Source organism: Elephantulus edwardii, unplaced genomic scaffold (assembly GCF_000299155.1).
Source record: "Elephantulus edwardii isolate Elephantulus edwardi_28Jun2011 unplaced genomic scaffold, EleEdw1.0 scaffold00109, whole genome shotgun sequence".
NCBI lineage: Eukaryota > Metazoa > Chordata > Mammalia > Macroscelidea > Macroscelididae > Elephantulus > Elephantulus edwardii.
Window position 1 is genome coordinate 4,734,495 of NW_006399859.1, and position 27,489 is coordinate 4,761,983.

A 27,489-nucleotide genomic window follows, 5' to 3' on the forward strand; every position below is an offset into this window, starting at 1 on the left:
ATAACAAGCGATTGCAAATACCATGACCTGTATCAGGCGCACCTTAGTCTCCAGAGAGACACTGTTGCTCCTGAGTATGTTTGAGAGGTCCCTAAAGGCAGACTTTCCCATCGCGATACGCTTTTTGATTTCCTGACTGCTGGTACCAAGAGTGTTAACTGTGGAGTTAAGTGTTAATTTTGGTCTTTTGATATCCAGAAGTGTGAAAGAACAAAGTTTTTGTTCTTCTAACTCACGAAGTTTGAGGTAATTTGGTACAGCAGTAATAAAAATTAATACACATGTCTAAAGGAACAGCAAAGCTGGGAGCAGAAGGAAGAGGCAGTGGGGAGGAACACATACACCTTTGTCCTTAGCAATTATTTTACTTTTCAACTGTCTATATTTACAACTTGAAAAGCATTCTTAGGCTGTGTTTCTAACAGTTTAGGCACAATATGGCACTGCACTAGAGGAAAATGCAGGGCATTCTCCAAATGACATACCTGAGGCCTTAGGGACAACTGGGTCACAGTAGGCACAGTGACCAACTGGCCTTTCCTGTTTGTTGGCAGTATCTTGGTACAACCACAGAGGCCATAGGGTGACAGCAGAATGACTTAAGATCAACTAAAGCAGGGGGAGGCCACGTGAGAGATCAAAGGCTCTGGAGTGGCTGTTAGGGGGTAGACAAGAAAGGAAAAGGGCCAAGGGCAAGTGCGGTACACACACACCCCCTGCTGTCTTAGGTATTATTCACTTAACAGAGGAGTGAACAGAACCTCAGAATGATTAATGGTTAATGATAAAGGTCCAAACTGCTTGGTGTGTGGGCTACACAAGGCCACAACTCTTCTTAGCACAGTATTCAGACAGACACAGTTAATGTGAGGACACAGCCATGGATACCAGAAACCTTTTACTGAAGGGACCCAGGGAAGGGGCTGGTAGAGAGGCCAGAGGGCAGTCTTCAGTGTGCTGGACCACTGCTGTAAATCTGGGAGACATCAGGCCACCTTTCAGTAAAAGAAGTTGATGGTGGGACATTTTTCTCCTTTTTCCACGTAGAACCACCCTTTCTTTCCCTGCTCTGTTCTTGGGAGGCTGACCACATAGATTGTATGACCCAGTCTTTCTTGCTCTCTGGGTTTGGCTAGCAAGAGGCACTGTGTCCAAAGGAGAGGAAGAGAAAGATGGAAGGTCAGGTAGTTGGTCCCCACCCTCTTCCTTAGGCCAAAGCTTGCCATGGCTACAGTTCTCTCCCTTTGCTGCATCAAGTTGATCTTATAAGTTCCAGTTGGTTCTCTTAACCTTGCCCAGGCTTTTGTAAAGAGTCCCTTCGTGAAGCCCTCTCTATGTACCCTTCTTGAGTAAGTCACCTGAATCATTCCAGAATCCTAAACTATATTCACAAGCCCACATACATATGCAAATATTACTGGAGTCATTACTGGCTTCACCGGCATCTACCTGGAGAGAAGTCATGACAAGACGAGTGAGTTCTCAGAGCAGCCAGTAGCACTTTCCACAGAGCTGATGTACTGTCTCTGCAGAGACTGTCACCTCCCCTCAGCCCTGTGGAGCAAGGGGTCTCTGCCAAAACCAGATCACAGGAGCTGCCATGGGGCTGCCTGGCATGGCCCGGGTTGACCCTTTGCCCAGGGACAATTTCATGGCTAGCTTTCTCCAGTCATCTGGCAGCCCTCGTCTTCTAGAGCTAATGAAGAGGCAGAGGTGACAGATGAGGCTCAGAGATTGCCTTACTTTGTATTCTTGTCTCCTTCCAAGAAGACAGAGGATCAAAGTAAGGGTCTCTCATGGGGCTTTAGTAAAGCTTGCTAGAACTATCCAGCTGGAAATATTCAATATAGCGGGGGGGGGGGGCTGTATATGTGTGTGTGAATAACTCTGAGGAGTACCGTAAGAAGAGGGAACAGGCAGAAAATGCAAGACAACCAGAAACAAACAGTCTAGTCAGGAAAAGGATGCTCAGGCTTAAGTTCTTTTCTTTCTTCCTTTTGCCTGCCCTTCACAACTCCTGCCACATTCACCAAGGGAAGTCTACCAGGTCTCTGCTCGCAGGCAGAGTACACCTGGCAAGGTATGGTGAAGCAAGGAAAAGTGAAATGAGGAAAAGAGGTAAGTTGAGATGAAAGGTAAGGTAAAGTCAGGTGAAAGGGAAGGTAAGGCGAAGTGAGGTGGGGGGAAGGGAAATGAGGCGAGAGGAGAGGTGAGGTGAGGTGAAGGGGAGATGAGCTGAGGTAAGGTAAGATGAGGCCAGGGAAATTGAGACAAGATGAAGCGAGAGGTCCTGGTGGACTTCTGGAGATGATACAGTATTTAGGAATGTGGGAGCAGGCAGCAATACCACTGGCCACTTGGGGAAATGGCTTCTGTAGCCCTCATGGTTTTACTAGCAGGGTTGGATGTTCTGGGAAAGCAATAGTGGGTCTCTACAAAAAAAGCAAAAAATACATGATCTTCTGGAAGGCAGAAGTCCACCACCTACACGCAGCCCCACTGGGCTGCTCCTATCTCCCTCTGCCATTTCTGTCTCTCTCCTGTCCCTTCCTTCACTCATTCTGGCTTTGCATACACACATGGGCCTTTTTAGGACTAGAATTGGAACCGGCGGAGCAGTCACAGGAGTCCTTTCTGCATGCCAAGAAGCTCTGGTGGCATATTTCGTAGTTTATTGAGTCACTAATCTAATGTCTGGTGTCTCTGGAGGTTTGAATCCACCAGCTGCTCCAGGAGCGAAAGATGAGCCGTTTCCTTCCATTAAGATTTACACTCAGAAACCCAATAGACAGTCTCCATGGGCAGGGACTGGCTCGAGAGCAACGAGTGGGGTTTTTAGGGTTTTATTTCCCCGCACAACAGAAACTCTGCTAGCAGGATTGCACAACCTCATATCATTCTCATGACGGCCCCATGGGTCAAGTTTCATTAGTTGCATTTTGGTGCAAGATCATAAACATTGTACATGAAGAAGCAAACCTCAGATGTTTTACCTCTAAAATCTATTAAACCGTATATTTCATATAATCCTCTTGCACCCAATTTCTTCTTAAAGAAAACAGAGATAAAAAGTTCCCTTTGTAGGGTTGTCTGTATTAATTGCTGTAGCAATATGAAAGGATTTAGCAATCTAAGTGATAATAATGTTGCTGTTGTGTGCCATCGAGTCAGAACCAACCCACAGCCGACCCTCCAGCAGGTTTTCAGAGGCAGTAAATTGCATGTAAGGAGAGTTCCCATCCTCCTCTCACAGTGCAGCTGGTGGATTCACGATCTTGTTATAACCTGGCACTATACTCTGGGCTATTATTACTATTGTTTAAATTGCTTTAATTTAGTATTCCTGACCAATCCCAAAGGATCTTTGGTGGCATAACAGTTTAGTGTTCTACTGCTAACAGAAGACTGATGGTTCAAACCCATTCAGTGGCCTCGTGGTGAAAGACCTGGTGATTTGCGTCCGTAAAGATTACAGCCAAGAAAACCCAATAGGGCAATTCTGTCACATAGGGTTGTTAAGATGCAGAATTGTCTTAATAGAATCCAGCAATAGCAAGGAGCCTTGGTGACCTGGTCCATAGGGAGTTGTGCTGCTAGTTCTAAAACCATGCCTCTCTGATGGCTCATATCTACCAGGACTCTGTGGGAGAAAGATAGGCAATCTCATCTCAAGTACTTTACCACCTCAAAACCCAATTAGAGGATCAGCTATGGGTTGGTTCTGAGTAGAAAGCAATGAAAGATAGATAGATAGATAGATAGATAGATAGATAGATAGATAGATAGATAGATAGATAGATGGATGATAGAGATATATATCTCAACACTCTTGCCACCAGCAGTCAGGAAATCAAAAGATTAATTACATCTGCTGTCAAAGACCTTTCCAGAGTACTAAGAAGCAATGATGTCAGTCTAGAGACTAAGGTGCACCTGATCCAAGCCATGGTCTTTGCAATTATTTGCTATGCATCACAGAGCTAGACAATGACTAAGGATGGCAGAAGAAGAACTGATGCCTTTGAGTTGTGGTGTTGGAAAGGAGTCTTGAACATACCATGTACTGCCAAGAAAACAAATAGATCTGTCTTGGAGAGGGTGAAACCAAGTTTCTCCTTGTATTTTAAAGGCTAGGATTTTGAAGCTCTGTCTCACAGACTTTGGGCATGTGGCCAAGAGGGACTGAACCTTAGAGAAGGACATCATGTTCAGAAGGGTGGAGGGACTTCACAGGAGAGGATGACCGTGGATGAGACGGATTGATACAGTAACTAGTGAACTGGGGGTTGTTGTATCTGAATCAGTGAGACTAGCTCAGGACAGGGCAGACTTCAGAGCTGTTGTACATAGATAAGGTCTCTATGGGTCACAGGTGACTTGACGGCACATAACAACAACAACAACAACTTTATATATAAAACAATAACAAAACCATGTCCTAGACTTTTTATTTTTCCATTTTACAGATGAAAACACATGGGACTCAGAGGCATCAGTTCACTTGACTAAGATCACACAGCAGAGCTGGGAATAGAATGCAAATCTAGATATTCAACTTGATTGCTACACATACAGCCTGTTCCTAGGATGACCTCCAATCAGTTACCAGGTGCCACTGTGTCAAATCCAACTCATGGTCCTATGTGTGTCACTGTAGAATGTGTAGAACTGTAATCTCCAGAGTTGTCAAAGCTGTGACCCTGGGAAGATCAGCAAGCCTTTCTTCCGAAGCATCTCTGGGTATTTTTGAATCAGTTAGTATCCAGCGCAGTCACAGCAGAGGTTCATAAAACAAGCTCAACTCATTGTTGTTGAGTTGAAACTTGAGACTCATAGATTGCCCTCCAGTGAGTTTTCTGGAGGCTATAAACCATATAGGAGGAGATTGCCCATCTTTCCCCCTCAGGTCACCGTGAATTCGAACCACCAGAGAAGTGTTGCCTTTGAGTTAGCAGCTGAACTCCCTATGAACTCCGTCATCACAACTCTCCAAGAAAGGTTAAAAAAAAAACCCTGTATGTGATAATTCCATGCACTGTTCCTGTATCCCATTCCTTCTACCCAGCCCAATTCTTCTTACTCAAAGATCTACCTGCTCTCAGAAGCCTTCCCTGCTGACCCTCACCAGCTTCCCCATTCTCTGAGCTCCCAGGGTTTCCACACATAGTGCCACCTACCCAATACTTTTCTTTGTGCCCACCTGTGTGGCTCTTCTAGTTCAGGATGAGTTGGGTTTCCATTTTTTAACTTAAACTTGTTTAGGACAAGGATGGCATCAGGTCTTCTACTTATCTACCCTTAGCTATGGACGGAGAGTTTGGGGCTCATTAAGTACTTCCCCATCTGACCGTTGTCCCGTCTACAGACATTAACAGGACACTGTCCACAGCAGCAAGACTCTACTGTAACCCACCCAAAAATCTGAGACATCTAGATTCTCCTGAATAACAAGACACTTCCTAAATGATTTTGTCAACTCCAGATACCAAGTCAGGACCTTTAACTTTAAACTCTGTGTTCAGTTTCCTAAGCAGAAAGTTGTATCTGCCCTCGACATGATGGAATAAGCTTTGCTATCACCAGCTGAATGCCAAGGGCAGTACCTTCTCGGCAAGCTACGTAGGCACGAGCAACACAAGTGTTTTTTGTTTGTTTGTTTGCATTAACTGCTGGAGGTTTTTGGGGGTTTTTTTGTGGTTTTTTTTTGGGGGGGTGTTTAGCTCACTTATAGATGTCTTTCCCAAGAGAATGATCAGAAATTCCTACTGAGATTTATGTTCAAAGATTCTCATTAAAACATTACTTACTACTGTGGGGGGAAAAGTGGAAATAACCTGAATGTCTTACAAGAGGTGATGGATTAGCTAAATTATGGTATAGTTGTGGAAGAAATATTATTCCTTACTGATCAGACAAATTATGGTTCTTATATCAAATTGAACATAATCCTGAAGAAGAACTTACTAACATGAGAAAACTCAGTTGCTATAATGCTCAAAATTGTATGTACATCATGAACTCAATTTGGGTTGAAGAGATAGATAATGATAAAGATGTTGTCATTGTTGTTATGTGCCATCAAGTCGTTTGCGACTCATAGCAACCCTATGTACAACAGTCCTAAACCCTGCTCTATCCTGTGCCAATCGCACTGCCTCTGACACACCCATCCCGATTGCCCCAGTCACTGAATCAATCCACCTCATAGAGGGTCTTCCCCTCCTGCGCTGTCCCTCTACTCTACCCAGCATGATGTCCCTCTCCAAGGACCTGTCCCTCCTTACAACACGTCCAAAGTATGTCAGACAAAGCCCCAGAATCCTTGCCTCCAAGGAGTAGCCTGGTTTAAGCCTCTCCAGGATGAATCTGTTTGTTTTCTTGGCAGTCCATGGAACATTCAATACTCTTCTCCAGCACCACAGCTCAAAGGTGTCAATTCTCCTTCTGTCCTCCCTAGTCGTTGTCCAACTCTCTGATGCATAACAAGTGATTGCAAAAACCATGGCATAGATATATATTTTCTGTTTTCAAGTAAATACATGGAGAGAATAATGGAGTCGGAAAGGGAAGAGAGAGCTACAGTTTTTTAGCACATTTTAAAAATTCCTTTTGTATTTAAGGTAGAAAGACTAGAAATGCATTTCTTTCTTTCTTTGTAACTTTGTGTATTTGCTAAATTCACCTCAAGTTAGGAGGCCCTGGATGACACAAAAGGTTAAGTGCTTGACTCCTAATAGAAAGGTTGATAGTTCACATCCACCTAGAGGAGCCTCAGAAGAAAGATCTGGTAACCTACTTCCAAAAGGCCTGAAAAATCATGTGGGGTACAATTCAACTCTGCCAGGCATAGGGTCACTAGAATCCGCTGAATGGCAATGAGCTTGGTCTTTTGGATTTTACAGTGATTAGAGGTTATACTTTGCAACTGGAAGGAGGGTAGGGCAGAAGTAGGGGCATATCTCTGCCTGCTGAGACAGCCTGGACAACCCCTCAGTCTCATTGGCATGTGCCCATTACCTTGCCCTAACTGACACTCTCCTCTGGGACCCTCCTCATTCAGAGCCTTGCATGCCTTCTACTTCCTCAGCCACATGAAGCTGGAGCCCAGGCAAGCATCAGTGCACTCCAGAGTCAATGAGTGGTCACAGTGAATGGACAATTTTCCGGTGCATCTCTCTGCACCACGTGAGCAATTCATCATCTGGGACTATTTCCAAGAAACTCTCATCTGCTCTGAGCAGCAGCTGGCACCGGCACCTGCACACCTTGTTCCCAGACTTGCCGAAACAAAAGCAAGGAAAAACTGCGAGCAAACACATTCACCCCAAAACAGGACTCATCCTGCCTCAACACATCGTCACCAGCCACATCTCAGGGACAGGTACAGACATTTGGTATGGAGGAAACACGAGATTGTAGACAGGTGCAAATGGATTTTCCACATTGAGGTCACAGGAGGAGATATCCCACAAAAGCAGACAAAATGAGAAGTCTAAGTCGTTATGTTGGCGTGCCACCCAGTTCAGCAAGAGACAAGGCTTTTATAAATGTTGCCTGTCTTCCCATCTGTCGCATTGCTATAAAAATTTAAATAAAATACCAAACACACACAGTACCAACATTATCATCATCATCATTCACTCAATGGAAACAAGAAATTCAACTAAATGAACTCTTGGCTGTGAAGTGCATGCTAATGAGCTCGCATTCTAGGCCTCCATTTTTCCAGAAAGCAGCCCATTTTTATGGGACCAGTTGGCACTCTCCCACCCGGTGCTTTAGCTGCTGATTTCCTCTCTACTGACTCTCTTCTGGATGCATCCTTTAGGACAAAGACCTTTTCCAGTCACATAGCACATAGAAAGAATCAAGGAGTCAGGTGCTGGGTTTGAAAAGCAGTGTTGTCACTCATTACCTCAATCTCGGTTTCCCCAGCTATAAAATGGAAATTAAAATTGCTTACATCACAGGATGGTTTTGTTTTTAGGATGGTTGTATGGATTCAAGTGAGATATAAACCAGGCTTGGTCCATGCTGGATCTTCAAATGAACATGTGCTTGTAATGTTGTCTTTTGGTCACTTTTTCCAAAGACTTAATTCTCTCAAGCTCCCTATTTCTGTGAGTAACAAACACATAATAAATCCAGATATTCTGAACATATTCTCATCCCTCTGTTCTTATGGGACCATCATGAGTTTAGGTTGATGCAACTAGTTTGGACAAAGGAGAACAGAGAGAATCTGACAACTTTGCTAATCAGACTCCTTATGAACCAAAGCTCCCAGGTATCTGCTCTTTAAACAAAGACTGTTATAGGTGGATATGATTTCAGATATTAGGATGTACAGGGTCTCCGTTAGATGAGAAAATGGAGTCCCAGAGAAAGAAAGGTACTTGCCCAAGATTTTCCAAGTGTTCGGAGAGTCTGAATGTGGAGTCCTCTTTTTCTCTCCCATCACTGGGCTTTAACTAGGAGAATACTCCTCATATCCACATTCACTTTCTCTCTACTCCTGCAACTCTAACGCTTTATAACCAAAAAGCTGGCAGCCAATATTCAAAGGCAATCATGCCCCAAAGCAGGACTTTAAATGTTTTTCTCAGTCCCCATCCCCTCACAATAACAAAAGAAATGGACTCGGTGAGAAGAATGTTGTTTTAAAACAAGGGTGATATTTTAAAAACAAAACAAAACCCACAAACAGTCCCATTAGAGTGTAGTCCACAGTCAGCTCATGACAGAAATGGGCGCTGTGGGCGACTCTGGCCCAGCACTAATCAGGTTCCACGCTGGATCCCGAGGGACCTGGATTACTACCGTATGAAATGGCAAAATGCCTCCATTATCCCTTAATTCTTTACACTGGCTTCAGGGTTTGCACACAGGGGAAACACATTACTTGCCTGTTGGCTTCTTTTCTCCAGGTTAATCCACATAAGTTCAGCTTGTTGGCAATCTCTCCACGCCAGCAGGGGGCATTCAGTTCCCTTGAGGGGAGTCAGGCCACTCACCTGCCTGCTTCCAGGAGCAAGTTGATGGCTCTGATTTCATGGCCAAGTAGGGCTTCTTTCTGCTCCCAGCACCTTATATATGCATGCTGTTCTACCTGCTTGGATGGCTCATCTTCCTCTTCAACACTTCTCCTTACTTAGAACCCGATTAGCTTCCACTTAGGACCAGCTCCTTCAGGAAAATTTACACCCTGTTCTCTCCCAAGGGGATTAAACAATCTTGAGGACTTGTTTCCCCCTCTTAGAGTATTTACCCTACAGGATAGAGAGACCAATACCTAGAGCAGGATGGGATGCTTAGTAAAGCAGAGAGTCAATGAAAAAGGTCCTCACTGAGCTGGACTGAGACAGAGGCTGCAGCGATGGGCTCCGACACGGCAGTGATTGTGAGGATGGTGCAGGACAGCACAGCATTCTATTCCACTGTACACAGGGTCGCTGTGAGTTGGAACTGACTCGGCATTTATCGACAGCACAGTAGTTGTACTGGGGGTAGTGGTGGCTCAGTGGTAGAATCCTCACATTTCATTCAGGAGACTTGGGTTCTGTTGGCCAACACACTTCATGCATCATCACCATCTGTCTGTCAACAGAGACTTGTATGTTGCTGAGAAGGCTTGACAGGAATTTTCAGACCAGGAAGACAGGTCTGGTGACTGCTGCCAAGAGTGAGCTAATGAAAACTCTACTGTGTCATTACAGACAGATCTGCAAACAAGAGTGAGGCTGGTGCAGGACTCGGCAGCATTTCATCCTGTCCAGTATGGGTTGTCATGGGTGAGAGTTGACACAAGAAGAGCTAACAATAACAACAATAATTGTCTATTCTCATCCACTAAACTAAGGAGCTCTGGTGGCTTAGTGGGTAAGGAGTTATACTGTACTGTCAACCCTAAGGCATGCAGTACGAATCCACCAGCCACTCTGAGGGAGAAAAATGAACAATCTCCTCCCATGAGATTTACAGTCTTGGAAAACCCGCTGGAAAACTATAGCTGGAGCTGGGTCAGCTCCAACTCAATGGAACATAATAGCAACAACAATAGTCACTAAACCAGGGAAAGCAGAAAGGAAGTTAGTGATTTGTGATCATTCTATCTGCTTGGTGGCTGCCGAGTTACTGTGTCTACATAGTAAGATGCCTAGAGCTAGCTACAACAAGCAATTAGCCATGCCTGCCCCGGCCTGAGATTAGAGAATGGAGGTAGGTATGCCAGCTTAGCCACAGATCACGAGCTGCTTGAAAGCTGGGACCCCCGGGCAACATTTCTATGCAGTTTTTAGTGGAAGCTGCAATCAAGAGAAGAACTATTTATTCCACTGGGCAGCCATTCCAAAAAATTTAAAAACAAAGATAGCACGTTAAGGACTAAAAGTTCACCTGACTGGCCCAAGCTCTGTTCTGACGACTGCCTCCTGGTCCAAGTACAGGGTTCGCATGAGCACAATTAAATGTTCTACCCCAGTGCTTCAATGCGCTGTCTCTGGGAGTGAGTCTCTCTCCCGATTGTAGCCCCTTGTCCTGAAGTCTATTGTCCTCTTTGGTCTGTGGGCTGGCCCCGGAGGTGGCAGGTAATCTGCCTGGAGCAGTTTTCCTCCCACAGAATTACAGCTCCTCACTCCACAGCACCTCCATGTGCTGGTTCTGGGAGTGAGTCTCTCACCTGATTGCAGGCCCCTCTGAAGTCTGTTGTCTCCTAAGGTCTGCAGAGTGGCTCAACCAGGTCCCCCATGGCTATTTGCTTCTTAAAAGTTTTGAAAACCCTGTGGAGCAGTTTCACTCTGCTTGCATGGATTGGAATCCCCTCTATGGCAACTAAGTGAAATTCAGGGTAGAGAAGTAACTCAACAAACAAGTGATTTTGGTACAATTTGGGAACTACTAAATTAGCCCAATGACTTTCAAAATTTTTTTCACCACCATCTACATTACGAAAATATTTTATGTTACACAGTACACAGACATATACCTATAGGTATGTATTCACACATACATGTCCATGGATAAGGAGCTCTGATGGCTTGTTGTTATGTGCTGTCAAGTCGCCTGTGACTCATAGCGACTCTATGCATAACAGCTCTGAAGCTGGCCCTGTCCCGAGCCAGTCTCACTGACCCTGATGTGCCTACCCCCATTGACCTATTAACAGTATAAAAATATGGGACATTTCATGAATTTACCTGTCATTCTTGTGCAGGGGCCATGCTAATCTCTGTATCATTCCAGTTTTAGTATATGTGCTGCTGGTGGCTTAGTGGTAAGGAACTGGTCTGCCAACTCAAAGATATACAGTTCAAATCCACCAGCTGCTCCATGGGAGAAAGACAGGCAATCAGCTCCCCTGCTAGTTATTGCCTCTGAAAACCTACTGGAGGGTCAGCTATGGGTCAATTCTGACTCAAGAGTACTCAACAACAATGACAATATATGTGTGTATTCATAACTGATGGCAAAGTGTCAGGAAACACCCCTCTCTTTACTATTTGCAATGCTCCCTAATATCTGCTAGTCTGTTCTATTCCATTTTTATTCCATTTCATTCTATTTAATGTCTCAAATGCCAATTTCAAGCCATTAAATTGATTTCATGACCTGATAACAGATAACAACCTACAATTTGAAAGCAAATACTGATCTAGGCAATGACTTCCAAGCTGACCTGATCAGAGGAGATGTCTGTTAAATACTCTGCTCATTGCATATTGCATGCAAGCTCACGATTAATTGAGATCATCATCATTATCATTATTAACAAATTATTTCAGGATATTTTAGCCAGTAGAAACCCATTCTTTCAAGAGAAGTAAGACTTGTATTAATGTCTGAAATGACATAAAAAATGATGAAGACCAAACCTCTTTTCTCATGTGCTTGTGCATAAAACCCAAGTTCATCTGTCTTAGCAAATCCTTATGAAAGTTAAAATTACTCTGATTCTTGGTAATAAAATAACCATATCACTAGACAACCCCCTTAGTAAAGAGTGTTGGCAAAGGACCAGTGAAGGGAGGGAGACTGGGCGGAGCTGGCCATTCCTTGTAGGGCTGCGAAAGGAATCTCAGTGGTTCCCTAAGCTCCAATGGGTAAATTTCAACTTTCCCTGTGGCATTTACTCAGCACTGAGTGCCAACAAAACAGAGCTCCACTAAGGGGACCAGATGGCCACAGAGGAGCCAAATGGGAAGGTCCAGGTTACAAATTATAAGCAAGGCACCTGAACTCCGCAGGCGGATGTCGCTGCAGCTCTAATCATCCCCTCCTGGAAAATCAGACCTGAATTTAATTCTAAGGATCTGAAATTATGAATCCCATCAGGAGTACATGGGCTCAGCTCCTTCTATTTCACATAGAAAGAAATGAGGAGTGTAAAGAACCCTACCAATCAAGCGAGGGGAAATCTCTCCCCCAGGACAACTGGTGGAGATATTCACTCAGATACTAAGTTCATCCTTGATTCCTCTCCAATGCCTGCCCTCCCCAACCACAGGGAATTTTTTAAAGTGATGATTTTTAATAACTACCTGTTATGGATTGAATTGTACCTTCCTCCCCAATGTATTATAGAATTTTAACTTCTATAGCTGTGAATATGAACATGGTTGGGGACACGTTTTCTCTGTTATGTTAATGATGCCATATCAATTTAGGGTATGCCCTAAACCTAATTGCTTCTTAGTTCCAAGAAGCAGAATAGACACACATTTCCCTGATCTATAAAATGGTGCTGGTAATAGATTTCACCTCAAAGAGCCATAATAAGGATGAAATGAGTAAACAAAGATAAAACCCCTGGAACAGTGCCTGATACACACCCAGTGCCACCCAAGTCCATCATCACTGCTGGTTTATGGATCTATCCCTGGTCATTTCCTCGGAATGCACCTGGGCAGGTTTTTGGACTGTGCAGGATGGGATTTTGGCATTTTCTGCATAAATGTGTGGCTTATTCAACAAAGGCAGGCTCAGGTGAATCCTGCGCACAGTGGAGGATCTCCTCACCTAACACTACCTTGTGAAAGAGCCTTGGGATGGAGTGTTGTCATCTTTGCATATCTTAGGTCCCAGCAGAGGCATGTGGTTGTCCTTTAGAGAGGAGATCGGGTCTACCGCCTGGTCCTCTTGTTCATATGCTTCAGCTATGGGCTTTAAGCCCAGAGACTTCTCCGGGGCCTCTTCAATTCATGAGCCTGTCACCTCCCAGATGCACTCATCTGGTGGACTTGCAGAAAGGTGAAAGCAGGGTGCCAGGCCCCCAGGTGGCCAGCTACTGCCAAATTGCCAGTGGAATGAGGAGTCAGACTGGAATTCTGAAGCCAGAGAAGAGATCTGGAAAGGGAGGACCACTACATCTTCCTTCCCTAGCTGTCAGGGCACTGGTGACTATTCTACGCCTACCAAACCAGTCTTTTATTTTGTTCTCTTCAATTCTCTATATTCATTTCTTAGGGTTAAAGCAGGAGTTTGTAACGGGCCTGTCAGATCTCTGGGGCAGGGACGGTATCACATTCCTCTCTGTCTCCCTCTGCATGTTATAAAACTTTCCCCTTCTCTCCACTTGCCCCAATCCACCGTCTCCTGCAGGGGTGATTTCTTGCTCCCTCTTCCCTCCCACCCCTGCAATTCACCCTTTATGTGGCAGCCAAGTGACCTTTTGAAAATGCAAATCACAGGGTATAATTTCCTGCTTAAATCTCTCTAATAGCTTCCCCTCCTAATGAACATAAAGCCTAAATTCCTCACCACAGCCAACAAGGCCCTCCATGATCCCCATTCACACTGACCATTCTCCTCCTGCAGCTCACCCCCCTGCCCCTGCCCTGAAGCATCTGCACTTGCAGCTCTTCTCTCCATCTGGCAAGCTGTGGTGAGATCTTCCCCAGACTGACTCCTTCTTGCTGCCAAATCACCTTCCTAGAGCTGCATCTCCTGGCCTCCCATTCTGAAGTGTTCTGTATTGTCATCTATCATGTCATTCCACTTCCTCCCCCCCACCCCCGTCCCTGATAGCGCCTGTTATTGTTGTTGTTGCATACCAGTGAGGCGGTTCTGACTCATAGCAACGCGACGGTACACTGAGGAGCAGCCCTACCAGGTTTCTACGGCTATACTCTTCCCTTCCGTGGGGCCACTGGGTAGGTCTGCACAGCCAACACGCAGGCCTTACTGCTGCAGAATTGCTCCTCCTCCTTCCTATGTAAGTCTGCTTGTCAGTGTTTCTTTTCCTGTTAAGATATAAACTTTAGGAGAATAAAGATGTTGATATTTACCCTTCTATCCTCAATCTTTGAACAGGATCCAATACACAGTAGAAGCTCGCTGAAGATTTTCTTAATAAATGAAAGATTCTCAAGAAGTTATTATACCTCTCCTTGCCTTGACTGCATTTTACAGACGAGTTGAGTCCTGGAGCTGTGAAAAGGGCGAGAGTGCAGAGTGATTCACCTTCCTGCTTTATAGGGTGCAGATGACAAAGGCTTTCCAAGAAGACTGTGCCACGAGGATAATGTAGGTGGAGGCAGATCGCCAGCTCTAGAGTCAGAGGGACCCAAGTTCAAATCTCATCTCTGACATTTATTGCTAAGAGGTCAGGGCAATTTCCATATTTACTCTCTAAACCTTAGTGATTTCATCTTAAATTAGGGATATCAAGACTTATTTCCCAATGTTGTTTCATATAGTAGGTATAATTTATTGATAATTATTATTATTATTCCACCAGAGTGTAAGGATTAAGGGAAATAGTACCTTCAGATGTAACATGGCATCTGGGCACACAGTAGGTGCTCTGTTGATAGCTGTCACTCTTAGAGGATCATATCAGAGAACATGTCAGGAACATCTGGGACGTTCAAAGCACGCATATTTTAATGCACTTCCTTTTATTTTCCTCTTTTCACTTGTAAAGCAAAGGCCTCAGATTGCTCCTCTGAGTAAGGTTCTTACCTGGCTCAGAGGAGTGGTGGGATTAGTCCTGGGTTGCTCTGATGGTTCCACCACACCTCAAACCCTGAGCATAAAGGAACAGCTGGGGCTGCCTGCTAGGGCCTCCCCTGCTTCCCCCACTGCAGGGACGCCCCACCATGAATATGCACACTCAGGCCTCTGCCAGAGCCAAAGCCTTGGGAGGATGAGGGCTTCAATAGGTCAAGCACCATGGCAACCCAGCAGGCCCCAAAATATCCAGGCCTTTTGATGCAGCCAGGTTCTGGTGCATTGCTCAAGGCTAGAGACCATTCTCTGAGGAATGTTAACCTCCACAGGCTTTAAGCCTAGAATTCTGCTCCTGGTTTTTCTTTCTTTTTTATTTTTTTAAATTTTATTTTATATTGATTTGCTTACAAAAGTTATATATATTGTGTTTCACACTCTTCTTCATTTACATTGTGCTTCATACAATCATTCCCATGAATTATGTCTTATAAAATTAATCTCCATTGGACCTTGCCTATCATTACCCTGGTTGTTTTTTTCTTACATAGTAAGAAGGTAAAAGAACAAAATAGGGAAGAAATAGCAGTCCTGAAGAGTTTGAGTTCTAGCTCCATATTTCTTGTTTCTTTACTTTACATCTTGGTATGTTTTTATTTTCTGTAAAATGGGAAGTATAATAGCACTCATTCATAGAGTTTATATTCATTTAAGAAATGTTCACTGAGACTTACAGAAATTATAACAGAGTAGGAGATATAGCGTCAAGCATGCAGAATTTATTTATTATTCTTAGTCACTTAGTTTCATTTGTGGGAAACGGTCTGAATGAATATAAACCAAAACTCCAATTCAGCTGTTTGCCGTTGAGCCGATTCAATTCATAGCAACCTTATGTAAGAGAACACATGTTGTTATTTGCCATTGGGTTGACTGTGACTCATAGCACCCTATGAACAACAGATTTTGACCTCACCCGATAATGCACCATCCACACCATCTCTAATATGCTCAAGTCCATTGTTACAATCACTGTGTCGATCTATCTGGTTGAGCGACCACACAACCAAATATCTTGATACGCAACAGTGCCCATCTCAAAGAGGGCAGGTGACCTTTGACTGTGTATCGCTCTCCACAGTCCCAAAAGAAAGTCACCCATCAAGGTTCCTGAAAAGGCTTTTACCAAGTTTCCCATTTGAGGGCCTTGGTTCCATAGCCTCCCCCATGCCGGTTAGCATTCCAGCTTGCCCACATTTTAAATATTTGGGTCTGGTCTGGTTTCATCGGCCATGACCTGAACCAGTTTTAGCTGGTGTGAAGCCCTGTAGTTATCATTAACAACTCCCAATGCACAGCATTATCAGTCTAAAGGACAAGTCTGTCCTCAAATAGAAGACACACAGAGGCTATGGACTCATTGCTCCCCAAGGACCCACTTTCTCAGCCAACATTAAGGCAGTTGTTTGCAGCTGTATTTGACCCCAAATTCTAGAAGCCAGATGGCTTGCTTTCCATCTGCAGATAGCCATTGGCTCCCACATAATCACGTCAGACTCCAAGGAGTTGGACCGTAACATTTTGGAGGCCCGGTTCTTATTGCTGTCTCCTGCACCCTCCCTGCTGAGTGACCCAGCACACAGCTCCTTCCTAGTGAGCCAGGTGGGTTTACTGTAGGCCTGGGATCTAAGGCCCGGGGCTGTTCCCCTTCTCTTGTTTCTTGAGAGCCAGCATCTCTCCATTTGAAGAATCTGTGTCTGAGGCAGCCGAGAGCCATCTCCAAAATTGCCCATGAAGGCTATTCAGAGGCGCAAACGAATGGGCAATTAATAACAAAAAATGATCATAATGGCCTCTCCCCACATAAAGGGGTTCAATTAAGGCACAATGGTGCCTGGAAGGCCGAAGGATGGCTCCAGATGGGCTTTCTCCTCCCTCTTCTAAAGGGCTGACTCGTCGACCTTGAACAGGAGATAAACCTTAAAGGAGTCATTGAGAAGGATAAAGGGTTTATCAGTGAAAGGTTCAGATTCATGGCTGGAATGATTTCGGGAGGAGGGGAAAGCTTCCAGCATCGTGGATTGCACAGAGCCAGGTCAAGTCAATCTGCTTCCAGTCTTCACAGGGAAGTGTCAGAAACTCTAGGAGCTGGTGGCCTGGTGCAATCATGGCCAAAGGCCTGACAATTGCCAGGGGAACTCCTATTACCTACTGGAGTATGGTTAGTGAGGTTTCAACTGGCTGCCACAGATTTAGGGAACGTGGAGGGAAATTTTCAGAGCAAGCCGATATGATGGAAGGGAAAGGAATCATGTTTTAGTGTTTTGTAAGAAGACAGGGCTGTGACAAATCCAGCAGGAAGCTGGGGCCCTGACAACGTGCTAGGGGGAGGGGGAGAGAGAACTTGCCCTCATTGGGCCTTTGTGGTCAGCAAACAAGGGCCACACGATGGGACTCGGTCAGGGCATCAGTGTGGCTGAGCTCCCGTGTTATTCAGCATTTCCTCACATTTCCAGGTTGATTCAGGTAGCCCACAGGAGTCTCCTATGCGTATCTAGGACATATCCAAACAGTATAGGTATGACTGATGTTCTTTAAACCATTTCTAATATCAGATTAAAGATCAATGTCAAATTGCTCTAACTCTTGCTGGCCAATGTTTATTATCAAGGTCACATTCCTAACCCTTCTTGAGTATTCTATCCTTTCTTAGGAGTCTCTATTCCTGGGTTCCATATTTCCCTTTATCTTCACCCACTCTCCTTGTTTCTATTTTGTCTGTCATGTGTCAGACACAGTGCTGGGCACTGAGGATGTAGAGGGAGCAAAGCACACATGACATCTGCTGTTAACACTGAGCGCAGATGATGGGTTGAAGACGCAGCTGTTCAGAGGATGAAGCAGTTGAATGAGAGCAATGTACAACAGTAATTATGACCCCAGTCTCGGCTGTCAGACTTATGGCACTTACCAACCATCTGACTTATATTATGTAATATTGATCAAACTGTTTTACTTCTCTGAGCCTCAGCGTCAACATTTGCAAGACGGAGATAGCAATTGCCTGTATCTGTAATGAGGTTGTTCTGAAGACTGAGTTAGTATATATATAAATGATTTGTACACATGTTATTGTTGTTAGGTGCTATCAAGCCAACTATGATTCATAGCAATCTTATGAACAGATGAACACTTTGATCTATACCGCGCCATCGTTACAATCTCTTTCATGCTCAAACCCATTGCTGTAGTCACTGTATCAAACCATCTTGTTAAGGGTCTTCCTCTCTTTTGGTGAGCTTCCATGGAGCTGGGCTGGCTTAGTGGTAAGGAGCTCTACTATCGGTCAGCTATGAGTTGGTTCCGACTCAATGACGATGTGTTGTTATTGTTACAGGCTCTGCCCCACCCATCAACATGCACCCGCCATGCTTAGATAGCCTAGACTATTATGCTGTTGTTAAGTGCTATCAAAGTGGGAACACTGACCCTCCAGGCACTTTTCAGAGGCTGTAAATCACATGGAAGGGAATGGCACAACTTTCTCCCTCTGAACAGCTGGTGGATTCAAACTGCCTGTCTGTTTTGGGGTTGGCAGCTCAACTCCTTACTCCCAAGGCCCACCAGCGCTTAATCGAGAGCTTCAGAAGGACTAACCACGCAGGCCCGCCACGCCAGCCTGGCCCTGAGAGAAGACAAGCCGCACCACTTGCTGAAGACTGCCCAGGACCACGTGGCTTCTTCCAACCCAACTGATTAAGCCAACCCAGGTGCAGTATTTGGTGTCCGATGACGAAGATGCACAGGTTATGCAAGAAACTCTTGTTAATTCAAAACTTGAGGGACCAGACATTAATTCAGAAGTCAAAATGAGGCTGCAGATGTGCTGGTTTCTGAGATTTTTATTAATAGGGCATTTTTCTGTCAGCTGGGAAATAGCAAAGGTTCTGAATTATGTACTGCTTTGAATAAGCCATTAAAGGATTAGGGAAGTTTTTGCTGTTTATGCTTTAGGACATAACAAACGGCTTCAGGACTACAAATCAGCTGTTTGCCTGGGCCAGCTATGACAGCCCTCGGCTGTTTGCCTGGGCCAGCTATGCCAGCCCTCGGTGACTCAGAGGAGTGGTCTTTAGATCCCAATAAAGAGGAAACTGGAAAGGGGAGGAAATTAGGTGACACTGCAGCTCTGAATGCAGCTGATTACTAGTGACTTGTCACTGCCAAAGAATCAAATCATCCTGCACTGTGCGGGAAAATTACTGCAGGGAGGCTCCCGACATGTCTCCGAAGGGAATTTTTTTACAAATCCGTATGTCCCCCACGACTGCTCGCCCCTACCGCTCCATTGTATGGCCATGAATGGACTTTTAAATTCCCAGTCCAGAGCTCTCACTGTCACCACAGAAGGTCTTTTTTATTTCTATTCCAAATAGTTAGCCAGTTAATTTTTTTTTTTAAGATCCCAGTGGTGAACTGAAAATGATACAATTTTCAGACCAGCACCCCTTCCTGGCATGCCTTTAACTGGAAGAGCAAATAAAGGCTTCTATCCTTGCTGCTCTCAGCTAGGGATGCCTGGTTATCCTTGCTCATCATTGCAGACAGACGTCACAGGCCTGCAGGGTGGAGGGGAGGACAGCAGAGAAGCCTGCAGGTGGAATGGTATCATGGAAGCCCACACCGTCTTCTGAGCACAACCACTAGAATGCTCTGGGTAGGACCCTGCACTAGGCACAGTGGCAGAGAAGGCACAGTTATGTCCCAGCCCTGCCCTCCAGGATCTCACAGCTTGACTGGAGAGGCGACACAAAAAAAGACTGTAATATTAGGGTAGCTCCAAAAGCATCCTGTTTCATGTCCTTATGCCTCCTCTATACACCAATACCCCAAAACCTCATAGTCATCAAGTTAATTCCAACTCTTAGCAACGAATAGAGTGCAACTGCCACAAGGGGTTTTGTGGAAAGTCATATTTACTGAAGCAGAATGTATGATGGGTTCAAACTGCCAGCCTTTTGGCCCCCCAAATGCTTTACTGTTGTGCCACCAGAAGTCCTCTACACCACACACTCCAGGTCTCTTTTGCCCCCCATCAGATGCTGCAGAGGGTCAAGGACTGCAGCCTTCAGTATGGATTGAGGCTCAACGTCAAGAAGACAGAGATTCTCACCACTGGACCAATTGGCAGCATCAGGTTGGATGGTGAAGAAATTGAGATTGTTCACAGTTTTAGCCTGCTTGGCTCCACAGTCAACACTCTTGGCACCAGTAGCCATAAAATAAAAAAATTTTTAAAAAGTATTGTGATGCATTGTGCATAGGGTTTTCAGAGGCCTGCTATTTCAGAAGTGGGTGGCCAATCCTTCTTCCTAGTCTGTCTTAATCTGAATGTTCAGATTTAGAGGAGTATCTGACAGACAAGCAATTTGTGGAGCAGTGAAAGATAAATCCCTTATTATGGAGTTAAGCATTAGTTACAGTGTTGACCCCACCCCTAGCCCAGTGCCTTGACCCACTTACTTCCCAGCTCCACCCTCCACCAGGATAACCCTTCACATCTGCCAAGTCCCTTCAGAAAATATCTTCCATTGTCCAACCCATGATCTGACAGCTTGTATCTTAAGTACTCAGGAGCAACGGTGTCTCTCTGGAGACTAAGGTGCGCCTGATACAGGCCATGGTCTTTGCAATCACTTGTTATGCATCAGAGAGTTGGACAATGACTAGGGAGGACAGAAGGAGAGTGGATGCTTTTGAGCTGTGGTGCTGGAGAAGAGTACTGAATGTACCATGGACTGCCAGGAAAACAAACAGATTCATCTTGGAGAGGATTAAACCAAGCTACTCCTTGGAGGCAAGGATTCTGGGCCTTTGTCTGACATACTTTGGACATGTTGCCAGGAGGAACGGGTCCTTAGAGATGGACATCATGCTTGGGAGTGTGGAGGGACAGTGCAGGAGGGGAAGACCCTCTATGAGATGGATTGATTCGGTGACTGGGGTAATCGGGATGGGTGTGTCAGAGGCAGTGTGGTTGGCGCAGGATAGAGCAGGGTTTAGGGTTGTTGTGCATAGGGTCGCTATGAGTCGAAAACGACTCGACGGCACATAACAACAACAACAACAATTGCGATGGGAAAGTCTGCTGTTAGGGACCTCTCCAGGGTACTGAAGAGCAATGGTGTCACTCTGGAGACTAAAGTGCGCCTGATACAGGCCATGGTCTTTGCAATCACTTGTTATGCATTGGAGAGTTGGACAATGACTAGAAAGGATACAAGGAGAATTGATGCCTTTGAGCTGTGGTGCTGGAGAAGAGTATTGGATGTACCAAGGACTGCCAAGAAAACAAACAGATTCATCCTGGAGAGGGTTAAACCAGGCTGCTCCTTGGAGGCAAGGATTCTGCTTTGTCTGACATACTTTGGACATGTTGTAAGGAGGGATAGGTCCTTGGAGAGGGACATCATGCCTGGGAGGGTGGAGGGACTGCACAAGAAGGGAAGACCCTCTATGAGGTGGATTGATTCAGTGACTTGGGTAATTGGGATGGGTGTGTCAGAGGCAATGCGATTGGCACAGGATAGAGCAGGGTTTAGGGCTGTTGTACATAAGGTCGCTATGAGTCGCAAGTGACTGGACGGCACATAACAACAACAACAGATATGAGGAGAACCAGGCCAAGGGAGTGGTCCTCGCCTGGGGAGATAGCGGCAGCATCAGCACCAGAGAGCTTCCCTTGAGTTCTTCACCTCTCCCTGTGGTGTTGACACCAAGGCATTCTACTTGGACTTGTTGCTTCTCAGCTCCAGCATTTCAAATCTGGCTCCCACATGCTCCCAGAACCTCTCTTGATGAGTGTTTTAAAGCCATCTAGTTCACTTACACCACCATGGGCAACTCAACCTGCAACCTCCCCTCTGCACAGAGCCCAGCTGGATGTAGCTCCTAAATGGGGGACAAAATCCAGGATGGCTCATCAGACACAGGAGCCAGGCAGAAAGAGAACCAAAAATAATTGCTCAATTTCAGGCTTGCTCAAGGCTAAGTGAATGTAGTAATTCATAGATCGTGTTATACAAATTGCATTTCACAGTTTGAAAAACCTAATTCCACACCGTGAACAATGCTGGGTGGTTTATTTTACAAATAAAAAACAGTCCTCGAAGCAGCTCCATTTCCTCAGCAATCACTCTTGGAGAAAAGATTGACTATGCACCTTCACCCACTGCAATATCATTGTCAAAGCAGTCTTATTTAGAAAACTAATCACCATGAAACATGAGTGTGTCAGAGATTGAGAGGTCAGAGTTCAGGGTCACTATGAGTCGTCCTCACCGCAGAGGCACCTAACAATGGTGAGCAGAAGAGAAAATGGGTCGCATTTCTTGAGCACTTAGTATATGCTAGGGAGCTCTCATGGCGTAGTCTGTATGAAATCATGCTAGTAACCTAAAGGTGGCTGGTGTGAATACACTAGCAGCTCTGAGCAAGAAAGAGAGGCAATCTCTTCCTGTGTGATTTACAGCCTCTGAAAATTGCTGGAAGGTCAGCTATGATGACAGAGGGGCTCAGACTAGATGGCAAAGAGATTGAGTTTTTAGTTTGGTATGTGCTACGTTGTACTTTAACTGTTACAATATGAAGTCAGGATTGTTACCCCATTTTAGAGATGAAAAAAGTAAGGGTCAAAAAGGTTAAGTAGTCAAAGTTACATACTACTCACAGCCCAGTACCCAGGAAGCACTATAACAAACTGCCTTTCTCAAGGGTGACACATGTCCCAGGAGTCCAGTATAAAAAGGCCTTGAGAAGGGGCAGTCAGCACTCCCAGTGTGTGCCGGCCCAGGGTACTCATGTCATCTCTCTGACCAGAAGGGAGCTAGCATTACAGTCCAGACAGCAGGCAGCCAGGCCTACGGGAGGAGCTGAAGTAGCCCCCGGGATGTAAACCAAACCAAAAATCTAGTAAAGACAGAGTCAATTCAACTATGGCAACCCTTTTGTTGTTGTCTTACCATTAATTTGGAATCGACCCATAATTGACCCTCCAGTAGGTTTTCAGAGGCAGTTAATGGCATAGGAGGAGATTGCCCATCCTCCTGGGGTGCAGCTGGTGGATTAGAACCATGTGCCTTTGGGATTGCAGCAGTTTCTAACCATCAGGAAGACAATGTAAATTTTTATCGGAGAAGACTAACCAATTTTTTTTCATAGACAGCTGATGGATTCGAACTGCTGACTGCTTGGTTAGCTGGCTAACATTTAATGTTCTATGCCACCAAGGTTCCTACAGATGACCTTCCATTATGTGTATCACTTGGGATGGGTACTGACACAGGTGAAAGGAGTAGCCCAGGTACCAAGGTTTCTGTTCATTGAAGAGAAGGTGGGATGGGCTAGATTCATGTGCTCTGAACTGCTCATAGGGGCTCCCTGTGTTTTACCTTTTAAGTTTCTGGCAAGAACCCAGACAGTAGGGTCAGTTCATAGAAGATAAAAAATAAAAAGATGGGGAAAAAATAAAAAGATGGAGGAAGCATTACTCTCCTGGGATGTTTTTATAAATTGATCCAAATTCCTGGCTAATCCTAGTTATCCGTTCAGTGATTTATTCTGCTAGTAGGTGAAAGAACAGTTCTCTGTCCATGACACAAGGACCTATTCTAAGTCACTGCAGGCAGCAGTGCTCAATTTGGCCCTCTACTTCACAGCATTGTGAGACTCAAACACAACGATAATGACAGCTCACTAAATGCTAGACTCTGAACTAAGTGCTTTAGATATACCACCTTCCTATGTCTTCTCCCAAACCCGTATGAGTTAGGATTTACAATCTCACTTTACAGATGAGGAAACTGAAATTTAGCACTGTCTTCTGGCATCTCAGCCACAGAATGGAACAGCTACTCAAGAATTTAAACCTACTCTATCAGATCCCAGAGCCCAGGCTCTGAGCTTCATCCTACACACAAGAGTGAGTATAAAGTGCTTTGGAAACCGAGATGCAAGGTGCAAATGTAAATAATAGTAGCTCAGATCCACAGAACCATCAGATGGAGAGTATCTTAGCTGGGCCTTGAAAAGAATTGGTCCCATTTATCTTCAGGAAAGCCACAAGCAGGCCAAAAAGAGGCTGCTTTGCATCTTGTTTCTAACTAATTAAATGGATTTGGAACAGGCTTCTGGATGAGGACTGGAAGGTGGATAATGCTCCTTGGCCACAGGCCTTCAACCACAGTGGGTGTCAGTGGGCAGCAGCCAGTGTCGGTATCCCACACCTTATGGGGAGTGTCAAGCCGTGCTGGTGAGGTCCTGGAGGCAAGCACACAGATTCACTTCCTTACCCCTGACTGGCTGCCCTGTAGCCTCCTCCAAGCAAGCTGTGTCCTCTTCCTCACTGTTAATTACCCCTTCATGGACAGAAAGCAAACCACAGGTGTCTAGAAGACAATTTTTAAAAAAACTATTTCTCTTTTTTTATTTACAAATTTTTGTGTCAAGGTCTAACTTTCAGTAAATCCCAGTGGGGGAGCTGCTCTGCTATATTCAAAACCCTAACTCTTTTTTTTTTGTTTTGTTTTTAATTCATAGTGTTTTGTGAAACTCTGCACAGCAATTAGGTTCCCATTTAACACTGCTTCTATCATTTGTTCCGTGGCATTGGCTACCATCTTCACATGGTGTCAGCTCATTATTTCTATTCTGTCTGTTCTGTTTCCACCGATCTAGCTTTCCTACCCTTTCTTGAACTTCTCATCTTTTCTTTTGGATAAATGTTGACCATCTTGTCTCGTACTATTGTTTGTTTAAGAAAGCACTTTATTCACACGTGGTAGTTATTGGACTACTCTCTAACTGAAAGGTGGCTTCCAGAAATAGCTTCAGTTCCTGGTTCACATGTTATTTTAAGGTGATAGTTTTGGGGTCCCTTTGAGTCCAGTTAGGGAGCACTAGCAATGTAATCTAAGGGAGTTAAGCTTTTAACCCAAAGGAGGTGCTTCCCTAGTGGTTCAAATCTACCAACAGTTCTTTAGGGAGTAAGCGAGGCGATCTCCATCTATGTGATTTACAGCCTCAGAAACCTGCTGGACATTGGCTAAGAGTCAATTCCAACTTGATGGCAATGAGTGAGTATGAGCAAGGGGTCCAATGGGTCTGGTCTTTTTCAGGAATTTGACTTTTTCTTTTTTTCTCGCATCCTATCTGTGTCCTTGGTTAGAGGGTGGGTAGTGGCTTGAAGGAGCACTCAAGGGGTCAAGCTGACATCAGCTCTGGCCCAGGAGGTGTCAACATCTGCTACCCACAAACCCAGCTCCCAAGCTTGTGAATGGGTATCATTAAAGGAGCATCCACTTTATAAAGCCAAGAGTCTCTCTGCAGACTCCGGTCCTCTGTGCAAGGAGCCCCAAGCTGTCCAGCTGTTTGCCTTAATGACGACTGTGGTGTGCACGCCGGCAGCAGGCTGAGACACGGGCCTCACTCTTGTTAGCCAGTCCCCTAAAGCAGCCACTAACCCCCTGCGATCACCTGGCAGGCTGGAAGCAGCTCATTAAGAAGCAGAACTCCCCTTGCCCCTCGAGTCCAAAACCCGTGTTCCCTGGAGAGCTGCGCATTGAAGCAGATAAACCCTGAGTTGTGTCAACTTTCATTTAAACCCAAACAACCCCTGGCCCTGCTCTCTGTGCTGGGCAGGCCTTGGTTAATGACACAGAACTCACATTGGAAAACCGATAGGAAAGAAAGATAGGATGCAAAATTATCATTTAAATTGCTCCTCCTCTATCTTTAAAAAAAAAAAAAGGAAGAAGAAAGAAGTTAGGAGCGTGGCCAGAAGCTCAGATTCTCTGGGGTGGAGGGCAGATAGGAGGCTTCCAGCCAGGAGAACCAATATCCTTCTGCCTCAAGTAAAGCAAGTCGTCTCTATTTCTATTTACTTAGCCTGGAAAAGAGACAGAAGGTGGATAGAGAGCTACATATTCAAGTTGTCAACCTTTTTGCATTGTTTGCTGAAGAAATTCAACATATAAGACTGAATACATTACATTAAGAAATGGAAGAAATCTTAAATATGACCTGTGAGGGAGAATGACTTTGGGATCTATGCCTTAAAAACCTTGTTGACACTCATACTTCAAACTGCCACAGAGGTTTGGGCAACTGATTTATGTTCCTTTTGTGCCTTAATATTCCTCCTCTGGAAAACAGGGATAATCCTATCACTTAATCTGCAAATAAATAAAGATTATTTAAGATAGTGCCTGGCACATGTGGCTTCTCTCCATACCCCATCCCCCTCTAATTTAAAGACATAAAATGGATTGGAGAACCAGAATAGCTGAGCTAGCTAGATTAAAAGGGGAGGTGTACTATCTGTGAACATTTCCTATTTGTCTCAACTAAAAAAACCTTATTGCCATCAAGCCAGAACCACTCATATTAACCTTAGGTTGGGTTACCAAGGGTGTAAATTAGGTGGGAGGAGACTGCTCATATCTTTCTACCAAGCTGTTGGTGAATTTGAACTTTGGATGCGCATTACAACTCCTTACAGACTGCCCCACGGGTGCTCCCTGTTTCTGTTGTGTGCCAGCGAGTCTGAAGCTGACCTTCCAGTGGGTTTTCAGAGGTGGTAAATCGCATGAAAGAGGTGTGGCATCCACTTCCTAAACAATATGTCTCTGGAAACTCTATGAACTTTGAGAAACAGCAATAGTTATAGAAAGGCTTCAGCTCTTTTGTTCATGGGGTTGCTATGAGTCATGCTTGACTCAATGGCAATCAACAATAACAACAAATTGCATGGAAGAATATTGTCCATCCTTCTTCCATGGAGCAGTTGGTGGATTTGAAACCCGTGTATTTGGTTTGTCAATGCAGCTTCTTACCACCAAAGTTCCTAGGTCTAGCAATTCTGCTGCACTAGTCTTGGTGAGGAGATGAGTCTCAAGGAAAAAATGGGTGGTCTATCTAGTTAAGATTGAAATCTTGGTTCTCCATTTCACTCCATGAGTCCAGACATCAAGTAACCTTATTATCACTGTCTTCATCTATAAAGTGAGACTCAGAGAAACTTTGTGAGGTTTCTGGTGAAGGTTAGACAAGCTAACATGCAAAAAGAGCCTGGTCCTCTACCTGATGATCCCAAGAGTTCACTATCCTCTCCTGCCCGGATCTCCTTCCCTATCTCTCCCACAGCGCCATCCGACTCCGGAGTCCTCATGCTAACCACCAGGAAGAGCTTCAACAGAGGCCTCTTACTGAACCCAAAGATGCTTTTGAAATCTCAAAACATAGCAGGAATAAAAAGATTCTTGTTGGCCAGTAGAATTGGAAATAGATCTAGAAGAATGCCGCCTGCCCTTGTCCCAACTGTGAGATGGGCTCTGTCTGTCTGCAAAACATGTCAACTCTCCTTCCTGTCACTGAATTGCTGTTTTCAAGCCTGTGCTCCACATTCTGAAGCCTTCAACTCAGAGTCAGACCAGTTCCACCTCCTTGTCCCTCAGTGTCCAATTCCCCACTCTCAAATAATGATGGCAA

At 44.9% G+C, this 27,489-nt stretch overlaps 1 protein-coding gene across 1 annotated transcript in view; it reads right to left on the bottom strand.

The window, feature by feature from the left end:
* The window catches only part of NAV2 (neuron navigator 2), a 948,472-nt gene that overhangs the window by 813,830 nt on the left and 107,153 nt on the right, over positions 1-27,489 (bottom strand). The window lies entirely within an intron of this gene.